We start from the raw sequence: 12526 nt of genomic DNA, 5'->3' as shown, positions 1-12526 counted from the left end.
GCTATAGTAAAATTACTGTTCCACTTATAAGTAGTGACATTGTAGCATACATGCACTATATATTTTAAAAAGGGTTATTAATAGTGAGGAAAACCAAAGTGCTTGTTAAATTAAGTTGTTGGTTTAGTGCAGTCTTCATCTCATCATGACCGCCTCCAAATATTGAGCAAATACAAGCCATTTTTTAAAATCACAAGGAAAATTGTTGGTCATATGCTATGTACTGTAGATGTTATTCTCGAATCAGCCACAGCAATGTTTTATTTTAGAAAGAGCCTAGTAACACTTGGAGGAGACGGAAAGTTAGAAGTCAGGGTATACATTTTATCCAGACTATCGACAGATACAGCAAAGCTTCACGCATCTACAGAGCTCTAACCCAGGCATGTGATAGTCTATTTGTTGAAGGAAGTATGCTGATGCACTCCAGCTCCTCCTGGGCAAAAAGTGAAACAAAAAACCCCCCACAAATATTGAGAGAAATCGTCTCGATTTTAAAACCCCTGCCTGGCAGAAACTAGGTTGGGGTGGGGGTTGAGGGGGTGACAGTTAAAAATGGAGCGGGGGTCTTACCCACGCCTGTGCCACCCCAATCTGGCCAACTTCACTTTTAAATTGTAGGCAGCAAGGACACCCGCGCCCCAAGCTAGCAGGGTCCTCTTTAAATATGCAGATCGGGCTCCGATTATATTACCAGGACCCAAACGACTGTTTTGACTGAAGGCCCGAGAGGTGGAGCAGTGTGGCTTCCCCACCAGGCCAAACCTGCCGGGAGCTGGGTCGAGGGCCAGCAAGATTAGTGAGACATTGTTTTTTTTAAAGTGTCCTTTTTTGTCCAGGAGGAACTGGAGTGAATCCCGCACACTTTATGGAGATTGCAATCTCATTTGTGAAGCAAGTGCCATACTGCCACACCAGCTGTGTAGGGGCAAAGCAACTGCAAACTTTAAACTGTGCAGTGCAACAGGTGAAAATAAGCACTTTGCCACATCCATCTCGTTCAACAATTTCCACTTCCTGACTTAAAATATGGACTTTCTTCTCGACAGTTCAGCTGTTTAAAACACTGAGCAGCTGAGCTATACAGACCAGGAGTGTCACAGGTTTGATCATCAGTCTGTGCGTGGTTATCGGCCATCCCCAACATCAGGCCAACATCCCCAGCATTGAAGCACTGACCACACTCGACCAGCTCCGTTGGGCGGGCCACATTGTTCACAAGCCTGACACAAGACTCCCAAAGCAGGTCGTTGGGGACCAGCATCGTGAGAGGAGTGGCGCGGGAGGCTAAAGGTCGGTGGCAGCGAGAGGAGCAGCGGCAGATCGATGGGGGCCAGCTGGTGCAGAGGCTGAGGGTAAAACAAAGAAGTAAAAACAAGTCGAAGGGTGACATCACAGCCAAGCAGGTAAGTGATTGGCTGGTGGATTGGTGAGTATTTCATCTTTTCTTCTTTTATAGAAACATAGAAAATAGGTGCAGGAGTAGGCCATTCGGCCCTTCGAGCCTGCACCGCCATTCAATGAGTTCATAGCTGAACATGCAACCTCAGTACCTCATTCCTGCTTTCTCGCTATACCCCTTGATCCCCCTAGTAGTAAGGACTACATCGAACTCCTTTTTGAATATATTTAGTGAATTGGTAGAGAATTCCACAGGTGAAGAAGTTTCTCCTCATCTCGGTCCTAAATGGCTTACCCCTTATCCTTACACTGGGACCCCTGGTTCTAGACGTCCCCAACATTGGGAACATTCTTCCTGCATCTAACCTGTCTAAACCCGTCAGAATTTTAAACGTTTCTATGAGATCCCCTCTCATTCTTCTGAACTCCAGTGAATACAAGCCCAGTTGATCCAGTCTTTATTGATATGTCAGTCCCGCCATCCCGGGAATCAGTCTGGTGAACCTTCGCTGCACTCCCTCAATAGCAAGAATGTCCTTCCTCAAGTTAGGAGACCAAAACTATACACAATACTCCAGGTGTGGCCTCACCAAGTGCCTGTACAACTGTAGCAACACCTCCCTGCCCCTGTAGTCAAATCCCCTCGCTATGAAGGCCAACATGCCATTTGCTTTCTTAACCGCCTGCTGTACCTGCATGCCAACCTTCAATGATAATAGTCTGTCTCTCTGTTTTTACCACCACAGTGGATAACCTCACATTTATCCACATTATACTTCATCTACCATGCATTTTCTCACTCACCTAATCTATCCAAGTCACTCTGCAGCCTCATAGCATCCTCCTCTCAGCTCACACTGCCACCCAACTTAGTGTCATCCGCAAATTTGGAGATACTACACTTAATCCCCTCGTCCAAATCATTAATGTACAATGTAAACAGCTGGGGCTCCAGCACAGAACTTTGCGGTACCCCACTAGTCACTGCCTGCCATTCTGAAAAGTACCCATTTACTCCTACTCTTTGCTTCCTGTCTGACAACCAGTTCTCAATCCACGTCAGCACACTACCCCCAATCCCATGTGCTTTAACTTTGCACATTAATCTCTTGTGTGGGACCTTGTCGAAAGCCTTCTGAAAGTCCAAATATACCACATCAACTGGTTCTCCCTTGTCCACTCTACTGGAAACATGCTCAAAAAATTCCAGAAGATTTGTCAAGCATGATTTCCCTTTCACAAATCCATGCTGATTTGGACCTATCATGTCACCTCTTTCCAAATGCGCTGCTATGACATCCTTAATAATTGATTCCATCATTTTACCCACTACTGAGATCATTCACCTCAGTACCCCTTTCCTGCTTTCTCTCCATACCTCTCGATCCCTTTAACCGTAAGGGCCATATCTCACTCCCTCTTGAATATATCCAATGAACTGGCATCAACAACTCTCTGCGGCAGGGAATTCCATGGGTTAACAACTCTCTGAATGAAGAAGTTTCTCCTCCTCTCAGTCCTAAATGACCTACCCCTTATCCTAAGATTGTGTCCCGTGGTTCTAGAATTCCCCAACATCGGGAACATTCTTCCCGCATCTAACCTGTCCCGTCCCGTCAGAATCTTATACGTTTCTAGGAGATCCCCTCTCATCCTTCTAAACTTCAGTGTATAATTGCCCAGTTGATCCAGTCTCTCCTCATAAGTCAGTCCAGCCATCCCTGGAATCAGTCTGGTGAACCTCCGCTGCACTCCCTCAATAGCAAGAACGTCCTTCCTCAGATTAGGAGACCAAAATTGAACACAATATTCCAGGTGAGGCCTCACCAAAGCCCTGTACAATTGCAGTAAGACCTCCCTGCTCCTATACTCAAATCCCCCAGCTATGAAGACCAACAGTCATTTGGCTTCTTCACCGCCTACTGTACCTGCATGCCAACTTTCAATGACTGATGAACCATGACACCCAGGTCTCATTGCACCTCCCCTTTTCCGAATCTTCCACCATTCAGATAATATTCTACCTTCATGTTATTGCCTCCAAAGTGGATAACCTCACGTTTATCTACATTATACTGCATCTGCCATGCATTTGCCCACTCACCTAACCTGTCCAAATCACTCTGCAGCCTCTTAGCATCCTCCTCACAGCTCACACCACCACCCAGTTTAGTGTCATCTGCAAACTTGGAGATATTACATTCAATTCCTTCATCCAAATCATTAATGTATATTGTAAAGAGCTGGGGTCCCAGCACTGAGCCCTGCGGCACTCCACTAGTCACTGCCTCCCATTCCGAAAAGGACCCGTTTATCCCGACTCTCTGCTTCCTGTCTGACAACCAATTCTTTATCCACGCCAGTACATTACCCCCAATACAATGTGCTTTGATTTTGCACACCAATCTCTTATGCGGGACCTTGTCAAAGGCCTTTTGAAAGTCCAAATACACCACATCCACTGGTTCTCCCTTGTCCACTCTACTAGTTACATCCTCAAAAAATTCCAGAAGATTTGTCAAGCATGATTTCCCCTTCATAAATCCATGCTGACTTAGACCGATCCTGTCATTGCTTTCCAACTGCGCTGCTATTTCATCCTTAATAATTGATTCCAACATTTTCCCCACTACTGCTGTCAGGCTAACCGGTCTATAATTACCCGTTTTCTCTCTCCCTCCTTTTTTAAAAAGTGGTGTTACATTAGCTACCCTCCAGTCCATAGGAACTGATCCCAAGTTGATAGACTGTTGGAAAATGATCACCAATGCATCCACTATTTCTAGGGTCACTTCCTGAAGTACTCTGGGATGCAGACAATCAGGCCGCGGGGTTTTATCGACCTTCAATCCCATCAATTTCCGTAACACAATTTTCCACCTAATAAGGATATCCTTCAGTTCCTCCTTCTCACTGGACCCTTGGTCCCCTAGTACATCCGGAAGGTTATTTGTGTCTTCCTTCATGAAGACAGAACCAAAGTATTTGTTCAATGGGTCTGCCATTTCTTTGTTCCCCATTATAAATTCAACTGAATCCGACTGCAAGGGACCTACGTTTGTCTTCACTAATCTTTTTCTCTTCACATATCTACAGAAGCTTTTGCAGTCAGTTTTTATGTTCCGGCAAGCTTCTTCTCGTACTCTATTTTCCCCCTCCTAATCAAACCCTTTGTCCTCCTCTGCTGAATTCTAAATTTCTCCCAGTCCTCAGGTTTGCTGCTTTTTTGGCCAATTTATATGCCTCTTCCTTGGATCGAACACTATCCTTAATTTCCTTTGTTAGCCACGGTTGAACCACCTTCCCTGTTGTATTTTTACTCCAGGCAGGGATGTACAATTGTTGAAGGTCATCCATGTGATCTATAAATGTTTGCCAATGCCCATCCACCGTCAATCCTTTAAGTATCATTTGCTAGTCTATTTTAGCCAATTCACGCCTCATGCCGTCGAAGTTACCTTTCCTTAAGTTCAGGACCCTAGTTTCTGAATTAACTGTCACTCTCCATCTTAATAAAGAATTCTACCACATTATGGTCACTCTTCCCCAAGAGGCCTCGCGCAACAAGATTGCTAATTAGTCCCTTCTCATTACACATCACCCAGTCTAGGATGGCCAGCTCTCTATTTGGTTCCTCGACATATTGGTCAAGAAAACCATCCCTAATCCTCCTCTACCGCATTGCTATCAGGTTGGTTAGCTCAATATATATGTAAATTAAAGTCGCCCATGATAACTGCTGTATCTTTATTACACACATCTCTTATTTCTTGTTTGATGCTGTCCCCAACCTCACTACTATTGTTTGGTGGTCTGTACACAACTCCCACCAGCATTTTCCGCCCTTTGGTATTCCGTAGCTCCACCCATCCCATACCGATTCCACATCATCCAAGCCAATGTCCTTTCTTACTATTGCATTAATTTCCTCTTTAACCAGTAATGCCACCCCACCTCCTTTTCCTTTCTGTCTATCCTTCCTAAATGTTGAATACCCCTGGATGTTGAGTTCCCAGCCTTGGTCATCCTGGAGCCATGTCTCTGTGATGCCAATTACATCATATCCATTAACTGCTATCTGTGCAGTTAATTCGTCCACCTTATTCCGAATACTCCTCGCATTGAGGCACAGAGCCTTCAGGCTTGTCTTTTTAACACTTTGCCCCTTTAGAATTTTGCTGTAATGTGGCCCTTTTTGTTTTTTTGCCTTGGGTTTCTCTGCCCTCCACTTTTACTATTCTCCTTTCTATCTTTTCCCTCTCTCCCTTTTATTTCCCTCTGCCTCCCTGCATAGGTTCCCATCCCCCTGCTATATTAGTTTAACTCCTCCCCAACAGCACTAGCAAACACGAGCACTAGGACATTGGTTCCGGTCCTGCCCATTTATTTCCTTATCAGTAGGTAACCTTTGACATTGTTGCCAAATTAAGTTAATTTAAGCGTAAGTCATGGCAGGAGAGCCCAGAACCGTGTGATGCTCCTCCTGTGCTATGTGGGAAGTCAGGGACGCACCCAGTGTCCCCGACGACTACATGTGCAAGAAGTGCATCCAGCTGCAGCTCCTGACAGTGCCGCAATGCGGTCTGGAGCTGCGCACGGATTCACTTTGGAGCATCCGCGATACTGAGGATTTTGTGAATAGCACGTTTAGTGAGTTGGTCACACCGCAGGTAAAGGTTACTTAGGCAGATAGAGAAAGGGTGACCATCAGGCAGAGCAGTGGAAGGAAGGTAGTGCAGGGGTCCCCTGCAGGCATCCCCCTCCAAAACAGATACACCATCTTGGATGCTGCTGTGGGGGGGGATGACTCATCAGGGGAGGGCAGCAGCAGCCAAGTTCACGGCATCATGGGTGGCTCTGCTGCACAGGAGGGTAGGAAAAAGAGTGGGAGAGCTTTAGTGGTAGGGGATTCTATTGTAAGGGGAACAAATGGGCGTTTCTGTGGCAGTAATCGACACTCCAGGATGGTATGTTGCCTCCCTGTTGCAAGGGTGAAAGATGTCTCGGAGCGGCTGAAGGACATTTTGGAGGGGGAGGGTGAACAGCCAGTTGTCGTGGTGCATACAGGTAAGAAACGTGATGAGGTCCTATAAGCTAAATTTAGGGAGCTAGGAATTAAATTAAAAAGCAGGACCTCAAAAGGTAGTAATCTCAGGATTGCTACCAGTGCCATGTGCTAGTCAGAGTAGGAATTGCAAGATAGCTAAGATGAATACGTGGCTTGAGGAGTGGTGCAGGAGGGAGGGATTCAAATTCCTGGGACATTGGAACCGGTTCTGGGGGAGGTGGGACCAGTACCAAACCTGACGGTCTGCACCTGGGAGGACCTGGACCAATGTCCGAGGGGGAGTGTTTGCTAGTGCTGTTGGGGAGGAGTTAAACTAATATGGCAGGTGGATGGGAACCTATGCAGGGAGACAGAGGGAAGTAAAATGGGGGCAGAAGCAAAAGATAGAAAGAGGAAAAGTAAAAGTGGAGGGCAGAGAAACCCAAGGCAAAAATCAAAAAGGGCCACATTACAGCAAAATTCTAAAGGGACAAGCCTGAAGGTTCTGTGCCTCAATGAGAGGAGTATTCGTAATAAGGTGAATGAATTAACTGCGCAGGCAGCTATTTACGAATATGATATAATTGGCATCACGGAGACATGGCTCCAGCGTGAGCAGGGCTGGGAACTCAACATCCAGCGGTGCTCAACATTCAGGACGGCTAGACAGAAAGGAAAAGGAGGTGGGGTAGCATTGCTGGTTAAATAGGAAATTAACGCAATAGTAAGGAAGGACATTAAGCTAGGATGATGTGGAATCTGCATGGGTAGAGCTGCAGAATACCAAAGGACAGAAAACGCTAGTGGGACTTGTGTACAGAACAACAAACAGTAGTAGTGAGGTTAGGGACAGCATCAAATTAGGATGCATGCAATAAATGTACAGCAGTTATCATAGGCGACTTTAATCTAAATATAGATTGGGCTAACCAAACTGGTAGCAATACGGTGGAGGAGGATTTCCTGGAGTGTATTAGGGATGGTTTTCTAGACCAATATGTTGAGGAGCCAACTAGAGGGCTGGCCATCCTAGACTAGGTGATGTGTAATGAGAAAGGACTAATTAGCAATCTTGTTGTGCGAGGCCCCTTGTGAAGAGTGACCATAATATGGTAGAATTCTTTATTAAGATGGAGAGTGACACAGTTAATTCAGAGACGAGGGTCCTGAACTTAAGGAAAGGTAACTTCGATGGTATGAGATGTGAATTGGATAGAATACGCTGGCGAATGATACTTAAAGGGTTGATGGTGTATAGGCAATGGCAAACATTTAAAGATCACATGGATGAACTTCAACAATTGTACATCCCTGCCTGGAGTAAAAATAAAACGGGGAAGGTGATTCAACCGTGGCCAGCAAGGGAAATTAGGGATAGTGTTAAATCTAAGGAAGAGGTATATAAATTGGTCAGAAAAAGCAGCAAACCTCAGGACTGGGAGAAATTTAGAATTCAGTAGAGAAGGACGAAGGGTTTAATTAGGAGGGGGAAAATAGAGTACGAGAGGAAGTTTGCTGGGAACATAAAAACTGACTGCAAAAGCTTCTATAGATATGTGAAGAGAAAAAGATTAGTGAAGACAAACATAGATCCCTTGCAGTCGGATTCAGGTGAATTTATAATGGGGAACAAAGAAATGACAGATCAATTGAACAAATACTTTGGTTCTGTCTTCACGAAGGAAGACACAAATAACCTTCTGGAAAAACTAGGGGACCGAGTGTCGAGCGAGAAGGAGGAACTGAAGGAAATCCTTATTAGTCAGGAAATTGTGTTAGGAAAATTGATGGGATTGAAGGCCGATAAATCCCCAGGGCTCGATAGTCTGCATCCCAGAGTACTTAAAGAAGTGGCCCTAGAAATAGTGGATGAATTGGTGATCATTTTCCAACAGTCTATCGACTCTGGCTCAGTTCCTCTGGAGTGGACGGTAGCTAATATAACACCACTTTTTAAAAAAGGAGAGAGAAAATGGGGAATTATAGACCGGTTAGCCTGACATCAGTAGTGGGGAAAATGTTGGAATCAATTATTAAAGATGTAATAGCAGCGCATTTGGAAAGCAGTGACAGGATCGGTCAAAGTCAGCATGGATTTATGAAAGGGAAATCATGCTCGACAAATCGAGAATATTTTGAGTATGTAACTAGTAGAGTGGACAAGGGAGAACCAGTGGATGTGGTGCATTTGGACTTTCGAAAGGCTTTTGACAAGGTCCCACACAAGAGATGGGTGTGCAAAATTAAAGCACATGATATTGGGAGTAATGTGTTGACGTGGATAGAGAACTGGTTGGCAGACATGAAGCAGAGAGTCGGGATAAACGTGTCCTTTTCAGAACGGCAGACAGTGACTAGTGGGGTGCCGTAGGGCTCAATGCTGGGACCCCAGCTATTTATAATATACATCAATGATTTAGATGAAGGAATTGAGTGTAATATCCCAAGTTTGCAGATGACACTAAGCTGGGTGGCGGTGTGAGCTGTGAGGAGGATGCTAAGAGGCTGCAGGGTGACTTGAACAGGTTAGGTGAGTGGGCAAACGCATGGCAGATGCAGTATAATGTGGATAAATGTGAGGTTATCCACTTTGGTGGCAAAAACATGAAGTCAGAAGATCTTAATGGCGGCAGATTAGGAAAAGGGGCGGTGCAACGAGACCTGGGTGTCATGGTACATCAGTCATTGAAAGTTGGCATGCAGGTACAGCAGGCGGTGAAGAAACCAAATGGAATGTTGGCCTTCATAGCTAGGGGATTTGAGTATAGGAGCAGGGAGGTCTTACTGCAGTTGTACAGGGCCTTGGTGAGGCCTCACCTGGAATATTGTGTTCAGTTTTGGTCTCTTAATATGAGGAAGGACGTTCTTGCTATTGAGGGAGTGCAGCGAAGGTTCACCAGACTGATTCCAGGGATTGTTGGGCTGACATATGAGGAGAGACTGGATCAACTGGGTCTGTATTCACTGGAGTTTAGAAGGATGAGAGGGGATCTCATAGAAACGTATAAGATTCTGACGGGACTGGACAGGTTAGATGCGGGAAGAATGTTCCCGATGTTGGCGGAAGTCCAGAACCAGGGGACACAATCTTAGGATAAGGCGTAGGTCATTTAGGACTGAGATGAGGAGAAACTTCTTCACTCAGAGAGTTGTTAACCTGCGGAATTCCCTGCCGCAGAGAGTTGTTGATGCCAGTTCATTGGATATATTTAAGAGGGAGTTAGATATGGCCCTTATGACTACAGAGATCAAGGGGTATGGAGAGAAAGCAGGAAAGGGATACTGAGGGAATGATCAGCCATGATCTTATTGAATGGTGTTGCAGGCACGAAGGGCCGAATGGCCTACTCCCGCACCTATTTTCTATGTTTCTACCTTGAAATAACATAGTCCCTTATACACATTGTACAAGATAAAACTTAGAACAAATTTTACACATCCAAACTACACTTAAACTATGCACAAGAGTGACAGAAAGAGAGAGAGAGAGATGAAGGGAAAGAAAGCAAGACAGAGAGTGTGAGTCACTATTAGTAATCCTTTAAGCAAACATACATATACTACATTTGGGAGGGTGGGGGGCACACCCCAATAGCTCAGTGCGTAAATGTACAGGCCAGGAAGGTCCCAGGTTTGCTCCTTGAATGGCCTACTCCTGCACCTATTTTCTATGTTTCTAAACCAAGCGCTCTATTCGGAACTTCTACACGGCAAGCGAGCCCCAGATGAGCAGAGGAAACGTTTCAAGAACACCCTCAAAGCCTCCTTGATAAAGTTCAACATCCCCACCGACACCTGGGAGTCCTTGGCCAAAGACCGCCCCAAGTGGAGGAAGAGCATTCGGGAGGGCACTGAGTATTATGCTCATAATAAAAGATGGAACTGAGTACTGTATGCAATAAGTGTGACCTTAGTTCCTTTAATTAGCAGGTACAGCATGAGAGGCCTGCTTATATACAGTGCTCCCAAGAGATGCTGGGATCCCTTGGGACTCCCAACAGGAAGGCCCTCTGGTGGTGTGATGCAGGTTGCCAAGGGTTCAATACATAACATCACTCCCCCGTAGTCAATCGTACACTTATTTACAGGGGGAGACGATTTGGGGCTTTTCGCTCCCTTGTCGATCGTCTCGGTACAAATGCAGGTGTGGGTGAGTTGGTTGGTTCTTCACTGGGCTGCTGGGCAGCTGGCCTTGCCGGGGATGTTGATTTTGGCTTTGTGGTCAACCATGATGTTGGTTGCCACGTATGTGTGTTGGAGGGTCAAAGTTGGTGGTGTCCTCTTCGGGTTGCTCGTAGCTGTTAGTGAACCGTAATTTGATTTGGTCCAAATGCTTTCTGCACCTTAGCCAATTTGGCCTGAAACACCCTACTCACTTCTTTGGCTATGACCGTGGATTATGTCCATAATTGAATGCAAACACAGGATCATTGACCTCAACACCGCGTGACAAATTTGCACGATCATGGTACACGCTTTGTTGATGCCACCTACCTGCGACGTGATCATGGAGGTCAGGGTGGACAAGAGAGCGCCTTGTTTTGAACACTCTTTTCATGAGCAGCTCAGCTGGGGGAACCTCGGTGAGCGAGTGGGGTCTGGTGCGGTAGCTGAGCAGACCTCGGGACAGTCGGGTCTGCAGGGAACCTTCCGACACGCGTTTCAAGCTTTGCTTGATGGTTTGAACTGCTTGTTGTGTCTGGCCGTTGGATGCTGCCTTGAACAGGGCAGATGTGATGTACATGATCCCATTGCGGGTCATGAATTCCTTGAATTCAGCATTGGTGAAACACGTCCTAGTCAGCGACAATGGGCCATCAGGCAGGCCGTGTGTGGCAAACATGGCTCGTAGGCTTTCGATGGTGGCGGTGGACGTGCTTACAGACATTATTACACATTCAATCCATTTTGAATAAGCATCCACAACGACCAAGAACATTTTGCCTAGAAATGGGCCTGCATCGTCAACGTGGATCCTAGACCACGGTTTGGAGGGCCATGACCACAAACTTAGCACTGCCTCTATGGGTGCATTGCTCAGTTGAGAGCAAGTGTTGCATTGGCACACGCAAGACTCCAAATCTGAGTCGATGCCGGGCCACCACACATGGGATCTGGCTATAGCTTTCATCATTACTATGCCTGGGTGGGTGCTGTGTAGGTTGCATATGAACGTTTATCTGCCTTTCTTGGGCAAGACCGCGCGGTTACCCCACAAAAGACAGTCCGCCTGCAAGGACATTTCGTCTTTGCGCCGCTGGAACGGCTTAATCTTTTCCTGCATCTCCGCTGGTGCGCTGGACCAGCTCCCATGGAGGACAGAGTTTTTTTTTAAAACCAGGACAGTAAAGGATCCTGGCTGGTCCCGGACCTGATCTGGCGGGCCGTAACGGGTGACTTTTCATTTTTGAATGCATCCATCACCATGAGCAAGTCTGCAGGCTGTGCCCCGGTAGTGGGCAATAGTAGCCGACAGAGCATCAGCGCAGTTCTGTGTGCCTGGTCTGTGGCGGATTACATAGTTGCATGGCGACAGCATGAGCGCCCATCTTTGGATGTGGGCAGAGGCATTGATGTTAATCCCTTTGCCCTGAGGACAGCGATATGAGTGGTTTATTGTCAGTTTCCAGCTCAAACTTGAGACCAAACAGATACTGGTGCATTTTTTTTCACCCTTTCGGCCTTGGACAGACTCCTGGACGCATAGGCGACCGGTTGCAAAATCCCCGATTCATTAGCCTGTTGTAACACACATCCGACCCCGTATGATGACGCATTGCAAGGTAGCACTAGTCATTTACATGGGTTATACAGAACAAGCAGTTTGTTTGAACATAACAGATTTCTGGCTTTCTCAAAAGCAGCCTCTTGTGAATTCCCCCATACCCAGTTGTCTCCCTTGCGCAGTAGCACATGTAGGGGTTCTAGCAAGGTGCTTAACCCGGGTAAGAAATTACCAAAATAGTTTAGGAGTCCCAGGAACGACCGCAGCTCCGTCACATTATGTGGTCTCGGCGCGTTCTTGATGGCCTCCGCGCGTTCTTGATGGCCTCCGTCTTGGCGTCAGTGGGTCTGATG

At 46.3% G+C, this 12526-nt stretch overlaps 1 protein-coding gene across 3 annotated transcripts in view; it reads right to left on the bottom strand.

The window, feature by feature from the left end:
* Positions 1 to 12526, bottom strand: part of cep44 (centrosomal protein 44) — an 84134-nt gene that overhangs the window by 42849 nt on the left and 28759 nt on the right. The gene's annotated exons all lie outside the window — the stretch shown is intronic.

Source organism: Pristiophorus japonicus, chromosome 1 (genome assembly GCF_044704955.1).
Source record: "Pristiophorus japonicus isolate sPriJap1 chromosome 1, sPriJap1.hap1, whole genome shotgun sequence".
In the NCBI taxonomy this organism is placed as follows: Eukaryota; Metazoa; Chordata; class Chondrichthyes; family Pristiophoridae; genus Pristiophorus; species Pristiophorus japonicus.
Note: the sequence above shows the minus strand (reverse complement) of the source record. Positions and strands in the feature narration are given on the sequence as shown.